This window comes from Buteo buteo, chromosome 4 (assembly GCF_964188355.1).
Source record: "Buteo buteo chromosome 4, bButBut1.hap1.1, whole genome shotgun sequence".
In the NCBI taxonomy this organism is placed as follows: domain Eukaryota; kingdom Metazoa; phylum Chordata; class Aves; order Accipitriformes; family Accipitridae; genus Buteo; species Buteo buteo.
The window spans coordinates 36,101,577-36,121,800 of NC_134174.1; the positions used below are offsets into that span (position 1 = coordinate 36,101,577).

General features: G+C 42.2%; 1 long non-coding RNA gene across 1 annotated transcript; it reads left to right on the plus strand.

Moving 5' to 3' along the window:
* The first annotated feature begins 661 nt into the window (after positions 1 to 661).
* On the plus strand, positions 662 to 19,489 carry LOC142030620 (uncharacterized). The gene is made up of 3 exons (XR_012650229.1): positions 662 to 841; positions 993 to 1,108; positions 18,417 to 19,489. It is a non-coding gene; the product is annotated as an uncharacterized LOC142030620 (long non-coding RNA).
* Positions 19,490 to 20,224: the final 735 nt, after the last annotated feature.

A 20,224-nucleotide genomic window follows, 5' to 3' on the forward strand; every position in this document is an offset into this window, starting at 1 on the left:
TCACATCTCTGTTACTGTAGTATACTCCTCTCCATCCTTAGCAAACCTTCCTGCATCCTTATGGCATGCCAAGGCAAGGACTTTGTCTTGCTTTAAGTCTGTTTTGAGTTTCCCATCTTTCGCCCCTCTCTGTTCTAGCACATGAGATGATATTGATCTTTGCCTTCGACTGCTTTCACAGTCTAGTGCCTCTGACCCCGTGGCAGTGAGATGTCAAACCTTGCTTCTGACTGGCGCAACAACAACTTTCACCATCCCTTTGGCTGCAAAGGTCTCATTACGTTTTATTTCAGAACAACAGATTTCTTAAATTCCTCTGGGCTTTCCATAACAAATTTTAGTTAAAATTCTACTAAAAATGTCCATGTGAATCTCCATCTGAATCTATTCCAAAATGTGCTCTGTCTCAACAACAAATGAAGAGGTTTAAGAGTCAAACAATGCTACTGGTGTGCTGAGATCACTGCTGGTCACAAAGAGCAATGCTGGTTTATTGGTTTTGTACTCCTATGCTTACCTCTGTCACTTATGTCTTGTTTTGTACTAGATTTAAGCCTCTGGCAGACAGAAAGGCTTAATATTTTTGGCTGCATTATACCTCCTTCTAACTGATAGCTAGAAAACACAAGAGCAATGGCTAAAATGAACTCCACTACTATTTATAAAGCGAGCATCTAAACAAGAATAGTGGAGTTTACCATATAAACCTCTGTAGTCATAACTGCCTTTGCTTGTTTGCAGCATAACCTTCCTGGAGATACTACATCAAGGTATAAATTGGGAAGGTTATCTACACCACGTTGCATCACTGCCTGGGATAGAACAGCCCTGTGTTTGAAAGGTGGGTTAACAAAGTGAAAAGTAAAAATGGAGTGCTTGCTTTAGAACACAGCACCATTATGCCATTTTCTGACTCCAAAACCAGAGATGCTTAGCTTGTGTAGTTGGGGCCTTGAGTCACTGAGTGATGTTTAAATATTTCACCCAACCAGGTTGAAGAGACGGATGAATCATTCTACAAGCAGCTGGCAGTAGTCTCACAGTCGTGTGCCCCTGTCCTTGTGGGGGACTTCAACTTCCAGACATCTGCTGGAAGTACAACACAGCAGTGAGTAAACAATCTAGGAGGTTCCTGCAGTGTGTGGAAGATAAATTCCTGACACAGCTGGTGGGTGAGCCAGCCAGGGGAGGCGCCTTACTAGATCTACTGTTTACGAACAGGGAAGGACTGGTGGGAGGCGTGACGGTCGGAGGCCGTCTTGGGCTTAGGGACCATGAAATGATAGAATTCTCAATTCTTGGTGAGGCAAGGAAGGTGGTCAGCAAAACCAGCACTATGGACTTCTGGAGGGCAAACCTTGGCCTCTTCAGGAGACTGGTTGAGAGAGTCCCTTGGGAGACAGTCCTGAAGGGCAAAGGGGTCCAGGAGGGATGGACATTGTTTAAGAAGGAAATCTTAATGGCTCAGGACCAGGCTATTCCCATGTGCCACAAGTCGAACCGCTGAGGAAGACAACCGGCCTGGCTGAACAGGGAGCTTTTGCTAGGACTCAAGAAAAAGAGGAGAGTTTATCATCTCTGGAAGAAAGGGCGGGCAACTTGGAAGGAGTACAGGGGTCTTGTTAGATCATACAGAGAGGAAATTAGAAAGGCAAAAGCTCAGCTAGAAATCAATCTGGCCACTATTGTAAGGGACAACAAAAAATGTTTTTACAAATATGTTAACAATAAAAAGAAAGCCAAGGAGAATATCTCTCCTTTAATGGATACAGAAGGGAACGTAGCCACCAGAGATAAGGAAAAGGCTGAGGTACTTCATGCCTTCTTTGCCTCAGTCTTTAATAGAGAGAGCAGTTATCCTCAGGGTACCCTGCCCCCTGAGCTGGAAGGTGAGGATGAAGAGCAGAATATACCCCCCTTAATCCAGGAGGAAATAGTTAGTGACCTACTACGCTGTCTGGACACTCACAGATCTATGGGACCCGATGGGATCCATCCAAGAGTACTGAGGGAACTGGCAGAGGTCCTTGCCAAGCCACTCTCCATCATCTGTCTGCAATCCTGGTCAACGGGGGAGGTCCCAGAGGACTGGAGGCTTGCCAGTGTGACACCCATTTACAAGAAGGGTTGGAGGGAGGATCTGGGGAAGTACGGGCCTCTCAGCCTGACCTCGGTACTGGGGAAGATTATGGAACGGTTTGTCTTGAGGGAACTCACATGGCAAGTCCAGGACAAGCAGGGGATCAGGCCGAGGCAGCATGGGTTTACGAAAGGCAGGTCCTGCTTGACCAACCTGATCTCCTTCTATGACCAGGTGACCCACCTAGTGGATGAGGGAAAGGCTGTGGATGTGATCTTCCTTGACTTCAGCAAGGCCTTTGACACTGTCTCTCATGGCATACTCCTTGAGAAACTGGCGTCTCATGGCTTGGACAAGTGCACTCTTCACTGGGTGAAAAACTGGCTGGATGGACGAGCCCAGGGGGTTGTGGTGAATGGAGTTAAATCCAGTTGGCGGCGGGTCACAAGTGGTGTTCCCCAGGGCTCGGTGTTGGGGCCAGTTCTGTTTAATATCTTTATCAATGATCTAGATGAGGGGATTGAGTGCACCCTCAGCAAGTTTGCAGACGACACCAAGTTGGGAGGCAGGGTCGATCTGCTTGAGAGTAGGGAGGCTCTACAGAGAGATCTGGACAGGCTGGATCGATGGGACGAGGCCAATTGTATGAAGCTCAACAAGGCCAAGTGCCGGGTCCTGCACTTGGGTCACAGCAACCTCATGCAGCGCTACAGGGTTGGGGAAGAGTGGCTGGAAAGCTGCCCGGCAGAGAAAGACCTGGGGGTGCTGGTTGACAGCGGCTGAATATGAGCCAGCAGTGGGCCCAGGTGGCCAACGGCATCCTGGCCTGTATCAGAAATAGCATGGCCAGCAGGAGCAGGGAGGTGATCGTCCCCCTGTACTGGGCACTGGTGAGGCCGCACCTCGAGTCCTGTGTTCAGTTTTGGGCCCCTCACTACAGGAAAGACATGGAGGTGCTGGAGCGTGTCCAGAGAAGGGCAACCAGGTTGGTGAGGGGCCTGGAACACAAGTCTCATGGGGAGCGGCTGAGGGAGCTGGGGCTGTTCAGTCTGGAGAAGAGGAGGCTGAGGGGAGACCTTATCGCTCTCTACAACTACCTGAAGGGGGGTTGTAGTGAGGTGGGTGCTGGTCTCTTCTGTCAGGTGGCTGGAAACAGGACGAGAGGAAATGGCCTCAACTTGCGGCAGGGGAGATTTAGATTGGATATTAGGAAAAACTTCTTTACTGAGAGGGTTGTCAGGCATTGGAACAGGCTGCTCAGGGAAGTGGTTGAGTCACCATCCCTGGAGGTGTTCAAAAAACCACATAGACGTGGCACTTCAGGACATGGTTTAGTGGGCATGGATGGTGGTTGGACTCAATGATCTTGAAGGTCTTTTCCAACCTAAATGATTCTATGATTCTACTTGATAGTACTGCTGTATTAGGTATTAAGTTGTGACATACCTCCTTAGAGTCTTGTAGTGTTTTCTAGAATAATTCTTGAATTCCCTGATTTTATTTACCTATTTCAGAGGCTTTTCTGGAGATCTCTATACAACCCAAATCTTTAAGTGCATATTAGGAGCTTCAATAATTTTGAAACCTGTTTTCCCTCAGTTATTCGTGGTAAGTGTTCACTACTGCTCTTGAATGCTCAGCATGCTGAGCAGGTCAGATGGATTCTTCTAATTCGTAGATTTTTTTCAAAGCCTTACATAGCATTTAAGCCATGTGATTCTCTCTAAAATCAGTAAGAGCTGTATGACTGCAATTCTGTGTAATGCCCTGAGAATGTAACGGTAGATATTGTTTAATACTCCAGCAATATTTTTCTGCCTTTGATTCTTGGGAGCAGATGCAGGTTAATTAAACTATAAACTGAGTCTGAAGTAAGTGATTATCATCATTATTTATTCAGGACTAATAAGGCTGGTGAAAATGACCCCTTTCTATACCGTGACAGAAATTGCGTGTGTATCTGCACATTCAGGAAACAGCAACATAAAGCCGTGCATACAGTCTGCCATAAATCTTAACAGCTGTGCCATTTATTCTCGCATGCAGTATAATACAGCTACATACAAAATAAAGATTCATTGTAAAGCACTCTGAGGGCCATGGTTTATGCCTGGTATGTCAGCAAAGTTCAGCTCACAACACTAGAAGCTTTCATGTGCCAGGAGCACAGGACGAGAAGGGAGTAATGGTATCTAGTCTAGTGCCACATGATCACAGACAGCACCATAATTGACACTGCTACTCCAATCTTGTTTTTTCAATTTGGACTAGACTGTACAGCTAGTCTGCTGTCTGAGGAGATGGAGCTGAAACATGAAGCAGTCCCGTCCTGCTCCCGTTAGAAGCAATTAAAATGGTGGCAAAGACAGCAATTAGTGAGTTTTGCCTCAGTTGCGATTTCAAATCCTGAGCTAACGTGAAAAAAGCAACTGGAGCTGCTTAGTGTGGCAAGTTCCATAGACCATCTATTCCATGCACTGCAAAACACTTTCCAGTATCTTGAAGGGTTTTGCACTGGTAATTAGAGATTGTAACTGCAGTGCTTCAAGGAAGAACGCCTGCTCTAAGCAGGTGCTTATGCCTGCAGTAATGCCTGGAGTCTGAAGGAGAGACTTCACCCATTAAAACTGGTTTGAGAATACAAACCCATTTAGCCAGCTGCCAAGGCCTCTACTTACTTTCATTTCCCATCTGGACAGGATTTGAACCAGCGACATACGGGTAAAAAGCTTGCTATCCTGTTACAAACCCCCTGAAACTTCTGTTTCACCAGCTTTCCTTACTGGTAAAGCTTTCTCTTTAACAGCTACCTCTCGCATCCTACCTGTATGGGGAGGTCTTACAGCTCTGGCCTTAAAATTCATGCAGTTTTAAAACAAGTGACATTTCCAGACAATCAGTAAAGTTTCTAAAAATGCCTGGCTGTCTTGAACATCCAGGCAGGGATTAGCCTAGAGGCATCTTTTAGTCTAATTGGATAATTGCCCAATACTGTAAAGGCAGCTAAGAATGCCCCCCCCCCATCCCATTTTTCATATTATTTGCATGTATTTGGGTAACATAATTAGCATAATGCGCTAAGTAGCTGTTGATGCTAATTACAAAGCTGCATCTGGAAATACTTACAACATCTATTTTTCCTATGATTTTTCAATTTCAAAAACACAATCAGTTTTTAGAGCAATAGATAAATCATCATTTTTCAGTTCTGAGAAGAGAATGTATGAACAGCCCCTTGGGATTTTTCTATTAAAAGAAGCTTTCATAGTTCATGCTTCAACTTTTGATTGCAAGGCATTATTAAATACTCTGAAATGTCATTAATTCAGCAGATAGTGGAAAGAAAGCGCCCCCAAACCATATTTTCATTTTTCTCATGTAAAATTCCTCATCTTGGAATGTATCTTTTGTATAATTAGGGTAACTTATTCCTATATTGAAGATGTGGTGTCAGGTGCACTGCAGACCCTGTCCTCTTAAAGTACTACTTAACACTCCTGTTCATACATGCAATAAAATTCTATTACAGTGCATGCTGTTAAACAGCTCCCTTCATTAGGAAAAAATAGCAATTACTCCACAATAATCACTTCTACATTTTACATCTATTCTTTTCTGTACACCTCACTAGGAAACTCTCAAATCCAATTCATACAAATTTGGGTGTCCAATAAACAATTTGAGTCTTATTTAACAAAAAATGGAGAGCGATTTATGAGAGACACAGGAGATGACAGTGTAAATTATATTTAGAAAATGTTTTTCTTATGTCTAAAAGATTTCGTTTAACATAAGGAATGTAAACAATTCTAGACACTTTGTTTTGCAGCTGGAATACTTTGCTTATTACTTTTAATAAGAAAGGGTTAGAAGTAACGTTTTGCTTTTTACTTTGTTGGTATTATGCTAATGACTCTGTAAAACAATTTATGCTGGAGTTTTAGTTGCTTCTGAAATATCAAGTCAAGGTCCCTTTCCATCAAATCCTAAATCTGGCACTAACTGTTTGTATGAGGCAGCAGTTGGGGGTGGACCTTGCCTTCTGTAGGGAAAGCAGCCCTCTCTCTTGTAGTGATTCTTCAACCTGTGGTCCACAGTTCCCTGCCTAGGTATCACATGCTGCGTAAATGTATGTCAAATACAGTGCTTAGTAGGAGTCAGTCAGTGGGCTGCTGACCTGCACTGTGATTTTTGTGATGTAGTCCTTTTGATATACTGCCTTTGCTGATGGTTAGCAACATAAACTGGCTTTTGTTTAGTGCTTGGTTTAACAGGACTCTGTGCTAGGGAAGGCTGCGCCCTCTGTGCTTGGGGGTGGGAGGGAGCTGGCTATGCTTCCTTTATAGCGAGTCCCATTGCTGTGAAGCTGTTATGTTGGCCTTCTTGCACTGAGGGACATTGGAATTCCTTATTTCACCCAAATCAGAAGTTTCACAAACTGCAGAAACGTGCCAGACCACTGTGGCATACAAGTGGCTAATGGACTAGAAGTCTGCCTCAGAGCGTGGATGGGAGACTTGGATATGCTCTTAAAGCAACCAGAAAGTGTAAATATAGGAAAGTCTTGGGTGTAACATCTTGTGGTATCTTGTTGAAATATTCTTGTGGATGCTTAGGAAATGTGCTAAGTGTTCGGTTAAATAACTGTTGTTTGTTTTGTTTTGTTTTTTTTTAATATTTTTAACAGTCTGGACAATGTCCATACTGGGATAAGTAAGAAGGTCAGATTCCCTTTTTCGGACCCCACAGAGACCTCAGGGACTCTCAGTATGTACACAAGAGGAAGCTATAGCAGGTCTCCTGGTGGTTTAACTTGTTTTTTATGTGGTTAGAGGCATTTCAGTTAGGAAACAATTGCTTTACCCTGAAGGAACAGTACAGGATTTTTACAGGGGTTAAAACCCATAGGCCTGTATTTAGCTGAGAGATAAGAGTGAGCAGCTTCTATTTATGCCATGCAGCTGTTGAAATGAGCACATTGCTGGCTGGAGGCATCAGCACAGCTGCTTTAAGTAGCTTATTGAATCTGAAGCTTTGCTGTTTACTGCTGCCCTTTTATTCCTTCTCAAAACACAGACAAAAAAATCATGCTTATTCTCACAGAATAAATACCTGTTCCACTCTTTCCCTAGGAAAAAAATTGCTTGCTTCGGAAAAGCAATGCAGGAAGTCAAATAATAAGCATGTAGACTTATCCCAGTTTTCCAGAGCCTGGACAAAGCAACCACCATGTGTGCAGGGGAAGGTCAAGCCCTATTCTCAGCTTTCAGGGTAGGGAGTCAATACTCAGACACCATATCATTTTATACAGCACCCCATACCACACTATATTTCTTCCCCAGCATCAGCCAGAACCCCTCGCAGAAGAGCCCTAGGCTCTGAGGGCCCTCCGTAAGAGCCGGCACCGAGATCAGGCTGACTGAGATGGTGCTGCAGCTGAGGTCAGCCTTCACAGCACACAGTGCTGCCCGTTAGGAATGGGTCCTTTTTCTCCCCTCAGGGACAGTTAACTTCCTTGCTGTCAACCACTCCATACATTAGGGTAGGATTGTTGGGTTTTTGTTTGGTTTTTTGTTTTTTTTTTTTTATATGGCTCCCTCTCATTGATTTAGCAGCAGATAGAGGATTTGGAAGTAGCACAGAAACCATCCTATGAGGGAGGCATCCTGGAACTGCAACTAAGGCACTGGGCTTCTCTGAGCCCAGCCTTGGCAAGGCAGGGTGGAAGATACAGGAGGGAGGGTGGAGGTCAGTACATTGAACTACTGCTGTTCTCCACCCCCTCAGTGGATATAAGGAGCAGAGTAGATGCTGAGATGCGCCAAGCTGGTTCCAGTTGGTATTGGATTATGACCAGGTTTGTAAAAACAGCTTCAAAGCACAAAGGTTTTACATGGCAATCTCTTTTTCCCTGCTCCTTTCCCCATATGGAGGCTGGAGAACTGAGATCTTGCATGCTGTTTTCCTAGAGTCTTTGAGACATGTACATAAAATGCTGTAGCGCTGGTTAGTGCCTCATAGGCATGCAAGAAAAAGGCAACAAAAGAGATTTCAATTCTATACAAAACTCAATAGAATAATTAAATCTCATGCTGGTGAGGCAATGTATGAATAAAAAATGTAGGCTATCACCTGTACTTTACATTTATTTTAAAATGTGAAATTATTAAAGTAAAGCATATCAGTTTGTTAAAATACTTTATTATAGATATCTATATACAATGTGAATTCAAATCAAAACAAGTGACTACTAAGGAGCCAGAAACAATGCAGTTCCTGTATGAGCTTGTGAAAAAAGCTAGCCTTCATTTTAGTTTTAGATATGGGCCTGGAAACATCACAAAACTTAAATTGAATAGTATATAATGAGTAATTTCAATCACACTGTAACTTTATCTAAAATTGAGGAACCATTTAAATATCTTTCCAGAGAAGAACACCCCATTCTTTTGTGAATATAGGGTTTCAACAATAGCAATACTTTAATGAAAGCCCTTATTGAGAATTGAAATTAATTACTCAACTGCATAAAAGGACTTATGATGAAATTAATACAGTAGAAAATTTGTAATGTTAATTCAAATCTAAATTGACTATGGAAAGAAAAACTTCAAAGGAACTACTCCAATGGGAATCTTCCACTGACTTCAGGAGGCATGGGTAGGGCTTGTAATTATAGCAGAGCTATAAGAAATGGCTGAAAACCAACAAGCAACAAAGGAATACATCAGTGTGTACGTCTCAATGTGTAGGTTTGCTGAAAGTATCGTGGGAATGGGCTCCAACTGTTGTTCTCCTTGTGCAGTGGCTGCACGGCCACCTCTACAAGTTTCCCAGCACAAGGGCTACGTGAGGCCGATGTGTTTGACTCTCCACTGGGCCCCAGAGCAGCTTTCAGCCCAAGGAAATGCTGTTAGTCATCCAGGGTGTGAAGAAGATTGACTGGAAGTCTGTACACCAGCGGGTAGAGCTCCTATAAATTACAGGCCTTAATAATGTCACGATAGTGTCAGATTGACCAGGGACCTGGAAGAGCTAAGCTGCTCGTGGGCCACCTTGGCCTGACCCCGGGGTTTCCCCAGCTCCTGCAGGGCAAAATTGTCCACCCATTAGCAGTGAGTGCCGTGTGCCCGTAGTGTAAAGCGCCTGTGCTGTTGCAGGTGCAGTCTTTGGCTCAGGATATGCAGATTATGAGATTGGTTGGCACTCTAATGTCATCTGTGTGCCAAGGATTTATACATCCTAGCATCCCTCTGCATGTAAAGCCCGTGACAGTGCCAGGTTATTGATGCAACTTCTCTGTTACTTGAGGCAAAAATCCCTGTCACTGAGGTGCTTGAAACTGGAATAGAAATAAGTGACTCCTCCAGCAATCTCCAAAACCTGACACATCCCATCAGTACCCCAGGAAATACACTAGAAGGTCAACAGGAGCAGAGCATTTCTTCAATAACTCTGCAGTATTCCCATGTTTGTAAGGCAGTCCATAAAAATGCCCTACATCGGCTCCTGCTGTTTGAGATCCAGATGATCATTTAAGACTGCACTAAAGACTGCCTGTGCACAAGGGGAAAGGGCTTGGATGCAATTGGAAGTGTTAATCTCACATCTCTAGGTACTGCCATGAATAGGCTTATGAGCTGGGAAGAAGCAGAGCTGAGTTAGGTAGATGCACATACCAACAGGAGCCTGTGGCATGGGGTACTTTAAAATAAAACTTTTTTTACTCACCTAATTAAAAATTGTTATGCTGTTCATTTAGTATTGCTGGGCTAGAACTTACATGATCTACTTCAGGCTATTATACAGCTTGAGACAGTTATAAAAGGAAGAAAATGGCTATTCTGAATAGAAAAATCTCCTAAACTATAATTACAGCATTACCATTTAGATACGGCAATTTAGCTACAAATGTCATTGCAGTAACTCAAGAGCAGATGCACAGCGTACTCTGTTCAACATGCTAACTGCTGAAACTTGTTTTTCCTTTTCTCCTGGAATTTTTTGCCCTCTTTTACTTAGGCTGTGTTTGGGGTTTGGATATTTACAAGCAAGTCCCATAAACTGCCATGCATCTAGGCAGAATTAACCTTGAAATGTATTCACCATACTGCGTGTAGCCAGGCTTAAACTAATAAACAGCGCTGTGAAGAAATAGGTTAGCTGCAACATTAATCTGCTTTGTAGCCTAGGTTGAAGCAACACTAATGCTCTGTGTTCCTCCAGCCCTCCAGAACTGCACGGTGCCCTTGGGAGGTGGTGTTTGAGAGGCTGAGTACCTTCACATAGTAACAGTATATTCAGTATACACCCAGCTCTTGGGGCTACTGGGCAGCAACTGCTCTCCTTGCTCTTTCTTTAGACGGCCAGGAGGAAACTTCAGCATCCACTCCGTGCTCTTTCTGAACATGGTACCTCAGAAAGGAAACCCTCCCCGTAGCATGATGAAGAAAGTAATACACAGAATGTTCTGAAGTGGCTAGGATTAGGCTTCTAGCACAAGAAGCCTGTTTCTGTGCTGGCTTGGAAGCTGCCAGACTGATAACAAATGACTAAGAGAAAAAAATAAATGACCCTTGCTGTTTGGCTGTGACATGCACATTCAGGGCAGCTGGCCAGGTCCCTGGAGGATGGCCGTGTCCTTGCCTTTCTGCAGCCTGCCTTGTGAGTACTCTCATTTGAGGCCAAGGAGATTTTTAGATGCCACAGGATAAAGGCTTTGAAGAAATGACTGTTATTACTGTTCTGATTGTTCTTATTACTGTCATAATTAGGATGACGGTAAGAGCTGAAAGCCTGAGATATTAACTCATTGATACAAGTTTAGGTAGCTTCTCGAATTTTCAAGATATTTATATACAACAGGCAAAAATCAGAGTGAAAAAGAGAAGCTGGTTTATGAATTGGATTGGGCAGGAGTTGAGCTGAATGTATTCCAGCCTGCAGCTGGGAAGGCTGTCACAGACTGAAGGGAAAAAAAAATAAAATAGGTTTGATTAATTTTCCATCAAGGTCCTGTAACTGTTGTCCCTTGTATTAAACATAAGGAAAATTCTGTAGAGTTTGCAAGTTAACTTGTATATCACTTGTGCGGTAAACATTTTGTTTATTGATGCAGAATTTGCTGGATGCCCTTACGCAGGTCCATTTCGGTCTCATGAGCACATTAAAATGTACTTTAGACACCTCTCTATGGTGCTCAGATACCAGGAAAATTCCTCTTGGCTCCTGCAGGGAATGACTTCCTCATTTTGCAGTGTCATCCCACGATGCATCATTCTGCTATGCTGCTGTGGACAAATCAATTCCCTGGCCCATTCAGTTAACCCACGTGGCTCTGATACCTAGCTTCTCCTTAGCATGTGGAGAATTTTTTCTGCGCTCATGACAGTACAAGAGGAGCTTTCTGCTGAAGAAAAGATGTAACCATGGTGAACAATGCGCAGGCAGCGCAGCACTGCAGAGCTGGATGGTGGGACATGGCACGTGGGATCGATCTTTCCACTAGCACACACGTAAAATGTTGTTGTCCCATGAAAGTAAAAAGTATATCACTTCAGAAATGGGACCAACGTGAGGCTGGCTGCTGCATCACCCACACTGACACCATGCAACCCGACTGCCAGTTGGCTAACACATGCTAGGAGTACTCTGGTAAGTAGTGCTGTTGTTTTAAGTGTTTTCGATACCACTGTGAGAGAGAAGTAGTCTTTAGGATAAGAGAGATCAGGTCCTGGCCCAATATCTCTTGGTGAACAGTTAGAGCAAATTTTCCACCGCTTGTCATCTTTTCACCTACACTTCCCTGCCTCTGAGGGTGGGAGAACACTTTTGAACTCAGGCTTTCTGCAAAGAAAGGGTCTGCTCATGAGAGGTGTGTTTACATGGCAGAGTGCTAGGTTTCATACCAGCTGAGAATTTGGCCTTGTATGCTTAAACTGTGTTTTCACATGCATAAGCAAATACTACTGTAAATAATAGTTTAGACCTTCAGTAAACATTCATTGCCGTGGCTTAGAAAAGTTTGTGCTCTGATTTCGCACTGTAATACACAGCTATGTTAATTGAAAGGTGTGAAAATAAAGAGTCTTACTGGAATTGACGTTGTGGGAAGTGTCAGGAATATTCCCGAAGCTATTGGGAGGAAAAAGCTTTTGCAGTATAAGTGTGCTCCTGGATTTGCTTGGAAAATGTTTGTCCATGTTTATACTAGAAGTAAATGCTAACACTTGCAACTCCACAGTATGCTAATAGTGCTTCCTTTTTAAGGTTATATATCAAACTCTCTGGAAATTGGTGGGGGAAGAACTGTGATAGGACTTCTTACTTTTGCAGGAAGATTTCCCTAATTGCGTTTGTTATCTAAAGCTTTGGTTTTGCAAGGAATTTCAGCAAGTGTTCCTTGGCCTATTCTACCTCCTTTAGTTTCATAGGCTCCTTTGAAAACTGTAGCTCAGTGGCTACATTGTAGATAAAACATCAGAGCATCTCCTGTTATTGCCCTTCCAACACCATGAGGACATACCCTGAAAGCTATTTCTGCTCTGCTTTGGCAGCTTGAAACAATATATCATGCAAATCCCCACCTCAAGACTGAATTGTAATCGGCCTGTTCAGTTACTGGTGCCAGAATATTTGTCAAAAGCAACCTGAACCTTTTTCTCAAGAGTGATTAACTGAATTGGATTTACTCCATGCTATATGGCATTGTTGTTAAGCATCCCATTGACCGAAAAGTAAGCTCTAAGTCAGTAAAGGAATGCAAAGAATTTAATTAAGTTAGTACATCTACATGTCTGTCAGGATGAAGCAGAAATATAAGATAAGCATAGGTGTGTTACCATTGATAAACCAGGGTAAATAATATATGTAATAATTACTGTAACAGTTAAGGTGAAAAAACTCATTAACATTTTTCCAGACTAAAATCTAGAGGCGAAATCATACATTGCTGCAAAGCATTTATTTTAGTTCTTGTTAATGAAAAATTATTCAAGACACTACATATTTTGCTTAGTCCTAGGGAAGGAGGAAAAAAAATTAGAAAATCTAGACGTTCTAGAAAGATACTCTATTTAATCACTTTTTCTAATATTATTTCTGTTACTGTAGCTATTGGTATGGAGCTGTATTGCGTTTGTGTGGTAAAATTTTGGTAGTGGAGGGCTACAGTGGTGGCTTCTGCGAGAAGCTGCTAGAAGCTTCCCCTGTGTCTCATAGAGCCAATGCCAGCCGGCTCCAAGACGGACCTGCCGCTGGCCAAGGCCGGGCCCGTCAGTGCTGGTGGTAGCACCTCTGGGAGAACAGATTTAAGATGGGAAAAAAACCCTGCACAATGGCAATTGCAGCCCGAGAGAGGAGTGAGAAGTTGTGAGAGAAACAACCCCGCAGACCCCCAGGTCAGTGCAGAAGGAGGGGGAGGAGGTGCTCCGGGTGCCGGAGCAGAGATTCTCCTGCAGCCCATGAGGAAGACCATGGTGAGGCAGGCTGTCCCCCTGCAGCCCAGGGAGGTTCACGGTGGAGCAGATCTCCACCTGCAGCCCGTGGAGGACCCCACGCTGGAGCAGGTGGGTGCCTGAAGGAGGTTGTGACCCCGTGGGAAGCCCATGCTGGAGCAGAATCCTGGCAGGACCTGTGGACATGTGGAGAGAGGAGCCCACGCTGGAGCAGGTTTTCTGGCAGGACTTGTGACCCCGTGGGGGACCCACGCTGGAGCAGCGTGCTCCTGAAGGACTGCAGCCTGTGGAAAGGACCCACGCTGGAGCAGTTTGTGAAGAACTGCAGCCTGTGGGAATGGCCCACGTTGGAGAAGTTCGTGGAGGACTGTCTCTTGTGGGAGGGACCCCTCACTGGAGCAGCGGAAGAGTGAGGTGGAAGGAGCAGCAGAGAGAACACATAATGATCTGACTACAACCCCCATTCCCTGTCCCCCTGTGCTGCTGGAGGGGAGGAGATAGAGAAAATCAGGAGCAAAGTTGAGCACAGGAAGAAGGGAGGGGTGGGGGCAAGGTGATTTGAGATTTGGTTTTATTTCTCATTACCCTACTCTGATTTGATTGGTAACAAATTAAATTAATTTCCCCAAGCTGAGTCTGTTTTGCCTGTGACAGTAATTGGTGAGTGATCTCTCCCTGTCCTCTTCTCTCCCCTGTCCAGCTGAGGAGGGGGGAGTGATAGAGTGGCTTTGGTGGGCACCTGGTGTCCAGCCAAGGTCAACCCACCACAGAAGCTTAGATCTTGATTTTTTTGTTTTATTTTTTTAGATGGTATTGGTACCATGTGGTAATTCTCTGCTTGAATTTGTCCTAATTATGATATCAAATAGTCAGTATGAAAAAGATTTTGGCCCTACACAAAGGGTTGATTTTATGTAGAAGTATGAAAAGTATAAATACACAGATGTACAAGTACAATGAGATTTCCATTATATGATTAATGGAGTATAAGTCAAATTTTATTTTAAATCATATGATAATTATTCTGTGAGCATGAATGTACTTCCTTATGCTGCACTTAATAGAACTGGGTTTTAATGTAGTTAATAGTTAAGCACAGATTCTCATTTTTAAAATCTCAGAGAAGCCAAGAAAAGAAAAAAGGTAACATAATATTCAAGTCCCAGGCTAAGCTTGCTTTTCAGTCAGGTAGGAAGCAAAGAAAAGCTATCAACTGTGGTCCTGATCCAAACTCCACAGACCCAGGTCTTGTCAGGAGTACTTTAGATAGCCTTTCCTGCTAACTGCCAAAAAACTGCTAAATGACCTTTAAAATCCTTTCTAGCCCAGTTTACTGTGAAGCTGTAGATCTGTGGACTGCTTCTGCTCTCTCATAAGGTCTCTGCTCTTATGCCTCCTACATGCAGATGGAATAATGAAATACTTGCATTAATGGACTATTACACCCATTTAATCCTTTCTTTGATCAATCAAAGACTTGCTAACAGAGTATGATATTTCAGGCCAAAAGCAGGCTAGCCTGTGACGAGACCACGAGCCTAGAACTGATCTTTTCAGGCATTCTGTCTGCTTCCCTGGAACTGCAGGCAACCATGTCATATAATTCTTCTCCTGAATCAGTACAGCTCCACAGATACTCAGCACGTAATCTTGCTTTTCTGTCCAAGCTGGCAGTTGTCGTCTATTCTTTGTGCTAATTCCAGGCTAGAAAGAAAATAGTATATCAAGCTGTCAGAAAGCAACCTGTTATTTTGATAATTAATACTAATGGGACACTCTGGTGTTCCTGGTGCCATTTGGCTTGGGGGACCCAGGAGACCCTCGAGGCCAGCTGACAGTGGGTAGCTGGACAATACTGATTTAACATCCCTCCCTATAGAAATTCATCCCTTGTGCCTCTTTTCTGTGAGAACTTGGTATGGAATCTGTCGTTACAGATTTCCAGTTCTGCATCAGTTTTATGCTGAAAAAATCTCTGAGGTTTGTTGTTCCGTCTGTGTTTTATTGGCAAATCACTGACTGGCAATGGAGAAATCCAGAAACAAGCTTTTTTTTTTTCTCATGCTCCAGAAGCAAATATCTGAATCTGGAAATTAAATTTGAGTTTCTTGCCAAAAACTAGCAATAAAAATTTGATCAGAAGATGTCTTGCATGTTGAGCCAAATTTTCCAAAGCTTTTCCTCTGGGAAATGATAGAGATACCTAGGGTGGATCATGCTGGACTTGAAAAGCTAGAGACGAGAAACCTCTCTTTCCACTTTTAAGCTGTACATAATATGCACAAATGTGTTTTAGCCAAAAGAATGTAACAATTTAATCAATCTTCCCTCTCAATCACTGGTATAATTGCAGGCCAACTCAGAGCAGCCAGTCTTGAGAGATCAAATCTTTCTGCCAGCATAACTAGGCTGTGTGTCAAAGAACACCCTCTTGAGGAAAGAGAATATTCCCACAAAGGTCTTATGGGGCTGATCAAAGCAGATTTTTTCTGCCACTGTTGATATGCACAACTAAGCAACTTCTGTGAAACTCTGCTGCTCCGTTGTAACTCATCCAGACACCTGGGATCTGTTGTGAGTTAATGGATAAGGGTTACTATTTGCCAGTCTAAATTTTCCCAATTGATGAATCTTTTTCCCAGCCAGGTTGCTTCTTTGCTGAGCTATGGCTGCTGTGCATTTTAACAGTAAAATACTACTTATGGGCAAAAATTAAAAAGTGTCTCTTTGAAGGATGTGTATGCTTCTTTTGCTATCTTTTAGGCAAGCAAATGCAGGGCCAGTGGGTTGGGTTGAAGAAACATGGCCATGGTCTCCATACTCCCTAAAACTCTGTCATTGCTGGCTGCTGATAACGTTCTAGTTCAAAATAATGGGGGCAAGCAGACCTCCTCTGCACAGGGAGTCTGACCTCTCAGGTGAATTCAGCTTCTTGTATTGTAGTCAGTTCATGCATGCAATCATTTCTAGCAATTTGGAATTGATTTTTTTAGTTCCTGAGCTTTTTTTCCCCACTTTGTGTTACTAAAGTAACAGTCGGTTGGGCATGAAAGTAAGAAGAAAAGCATGAGGAGAAAAAAACGTAAGGCAATGAAGTATATTGAATGTGCACAATTGGGGGGGGGCAGGAATAGCAAACCTGTTCTCCCCCAAGCTGTAGACATGTGAAAACTGTTTTTAAACCTAATGCAATGTTAGTAATCGAACTGCTGTTGTCCTGTTTTTCCTGTGAAGCATTCCTGTCTACGGCAGAATGAGCTGGAATCAGTAGTTAAATCCTCTTTAAATAAGCAGCAGTTTCTAAATTGTTTTTGAGCTTAACACATGGCACGTGGCCCTTCCACGGCTCTCCTGCCTGGAATGCATCTTTGGTAGGATAAAATGAACTGTTGCACTGGCGTTCCAGGACATCAACAGATCCGCAAGGGCTCTGAATACTGCTTTGCAATAGCTGCCAGGATCACATCTGTTACCTGTTGGGGTGATGCTCAAATGCCTCTGATCTAAACCAGGTGTCAAAGTCAGCAATATTCAATCTATAATGTATGAACTCCTACTGGAGCTTAAAATTTGGTGTTTAGATGGAATGCATCTGTGTGGTGCCCTTTATCTTTGTCCTTCACAAAAGACCATCAGTTCTCAGCTGAAGAACAGTGTCCGTGCTTTTGTATTTTGTGTTTGGCTCTGCAGGCTTTTAAGGGTTCTCATGGGAATGACTTACAAACTCTTCGGTAATAAAATTCTGCTGATAATCACAGTGCAACCTGGAATAACTGCTCAATTTACGCTGCAATACATGGAACGGCACTTCTGATTCCTAGCTTGTATGCTATGGTGAATTCTTTTGATTCTGAGCAGTGAAATGGCTAAGCGTATGCACAGCAAGGTAGACGGGATTGATTCATTAGAGTTCAGTAGGTTATCATTACTGTAGGAATAGGTAATGACATATATTCTAATTAGAAAAAATACTCAGTGGTTAGGGTGAATTAAAGGCTAGGGCTGATTTGACCCCAATCAGTATAAATGAGAATACAGTGCTTCATCATGCAGACAGCGCCAATAGCATCAGGGTTCAAAAGCCATCTGTTCCTTCCAGCCTTTAAAAGAAATATGCTCAAGGGTGTTTCTAGGACTGTCGTGTTTCAAACTTTGGTCTTTTCATGCAAATGGGAGTGAACTGGGCTTCTTGAGGGCAATCGCTTTAATTCTTATTTAAGTCATTGTAATGTTTGGGAAAATTTTAGCATGCTGGCAGAATTGGTGCCAACGTGATGCCTACGAAATGCCTATGTCTGGCCTGAGAGTCATAGATTATATGTTAAAATATGAACTCCATCTCCTGGTCAGCCTTACTTCAGGGACATCCACGGGTTTGCATATCATAGTACAAAGAGCTAACACGTAATCGGGTTACTGGCTGTTGTTGTTTTTACTGTTTCTAAGACTCTTAAACAGCTCAAATGAAACTAAAATTGAATTTATCTCATTGAATGAAACATTAATAATAAAAGATACCCAAGCATATTTCCCAGCACTATGATAGAATTCAGGTTGCTATCTAACAATTGCTACCTATCAGCTACATATTTTTATACTAAAACCACTCAAATATAGTGGAATTCTCTGAATAGGACACAGCACTGAAGATATCTGCAAACATGGGGCAGGAAGCTCAGAATTATCATAAATGTGTTAGCTGGAAACTTTAGCTAAGCATTATTTTATGCTCACTAGCAAGTAACAGAACTAACAGTTCATTCAGATGAATGCACCAGTTTTCATTTCTCAAACTGATTGTTTTGTGTGGTCTCAGAGTTGAAAAAGTATCAACATATTAGTTTCCCCTTTGATCTCATATTTCTGGTCATTTTTGCAAGTCTGAAGACTAGAAAAGTGTGTTTAAGCCATTTAAAAGGAGATGCCTAGGCTGCAGAGCATGATTTCAAGACAATGGAAAGCAAATGGAGGCTTTTCACATCAACTACAGAAGATGAAGAAAGGGGAAAGGCACGTCTAAAACAGCTGGGTAAGTAAGAGAAAAGATTCACAACAGACCGGAGAAAACAGGGTATTTAAAGTTTTACTCATCTCTGTATTTAGCCACCTCACAGCTTTCAGGGGATTGGCACTCTAGTTCTACTAATCTTTTAGCAAAGAATAAAGCAGCCTGGGGATTTTTGTGTCTAGCTGCGAGAGGACGTAAGATCAGGTACGTGATGATGAACTGTCACTAGGTATTCACAGCTTGAGTCCCACAAGGTCCTGAAAAAATGAAAGTGAGTATTAAAGTGCATTACATTCTTGCAGTAGCTTTTGCAAGTCGAGCTTGGAGTATTTAACTTTCTTTTGTTAAAATGTGCAATTAACAGTCAAGGTCTTAGAGATAATCATAGCCTTTGTGTCTAAAATATTTCATTTAGGGATGAAGTCCTTCACTTCTAATGGAAGTTATTTCAGGATGAATATATATATAAAAGCCTGACTTAAACTTACTTTCATATATGCTGAAATATTTTTTTTAGGAATTTATATCCTAGTTTGGAGTATCAGGAAGCTCAAAAAAAATTAATCCTGCACCTACTTAGCTTAAAAAATGATGTTAATTCAATTAGTAAAAACATAATTTTACCCGAGTAAATATAGCAGCCTAATTATCATCTATCCTGAAAAAAAACCCCACTAATTATTTTAGTTCTTGTCATTCTTTCAGAGTCTTGGCATTCCAAGTAGCAGAAGACAAATCCCCTGTGACAGACTGCAGGAACTTCAGCAACCCTTTTGCATAAACATGTCTTTCCCCATGTGACTTGACCCACAGAGAAAGTGAGACACACCTAAGGAAAGCTGTGTTGGTGCAGGAGGTTTGCCAGAACATGAACATCACGTTGAAAGAAAGCTCTAGCAGTGTGCGATTTTTAGCTTCTTACAGTGGTTGAACTGTGTAACTTTAATAAATTCAGATCTTGCTTTCAGTATTGCTTTGGATTTCTGGGTATCATGTTTGCATTGCAATCGTGCAGTGAGGGCTTATGCAGAATATAAGCACTGTATTCCAAATAAAATTTCTAGTTCTCTCTCTCCTGAAAACTAATTTAAAGAGAGGTATATATTATTATCCATAACCCACTTGTGTGGGAATGGAAAAAATAAATCAGATAAGGAAGACCTTGTCATAAAGTCTAAACGTGGAAGAGAATTTATCAGGTAATGCATCATATGACTTACCAGAATATTAAATATTACTGATAGACTTACTAATATTACTAATAGAGTATTACTAATTAGACTTTATATGTTAGTAAAAGAATATAATATTTAAATTTGTGAAGTATGACAACCTTGTAATTTTTGCTTTTTTATAGTTCAAGAAATTGAACAGAAATACAAATAAGTAAAAATACAACCAATACTCCATTAAAGAAGTGACAAAGTCCAAAATGCAAACTGAACAGTATTTGCTTAATCTGTGCAAGAGAAACCTCTTGGTGGTACACTTGTGTGGCTTTGATTCCAAAAATAGGGGAAGAACCTAGGAATAAACTTTCCATATTAAAGCAGCTTTCTTTAGCTGATACATATTGGCAAAAAGTCTTATGACAAACACAGTTTTAAATTTTAATAATATATAACAATGCATAATGTACCTAACATGACAGTACTTTGTAAACACATTTTGGAAAGACGG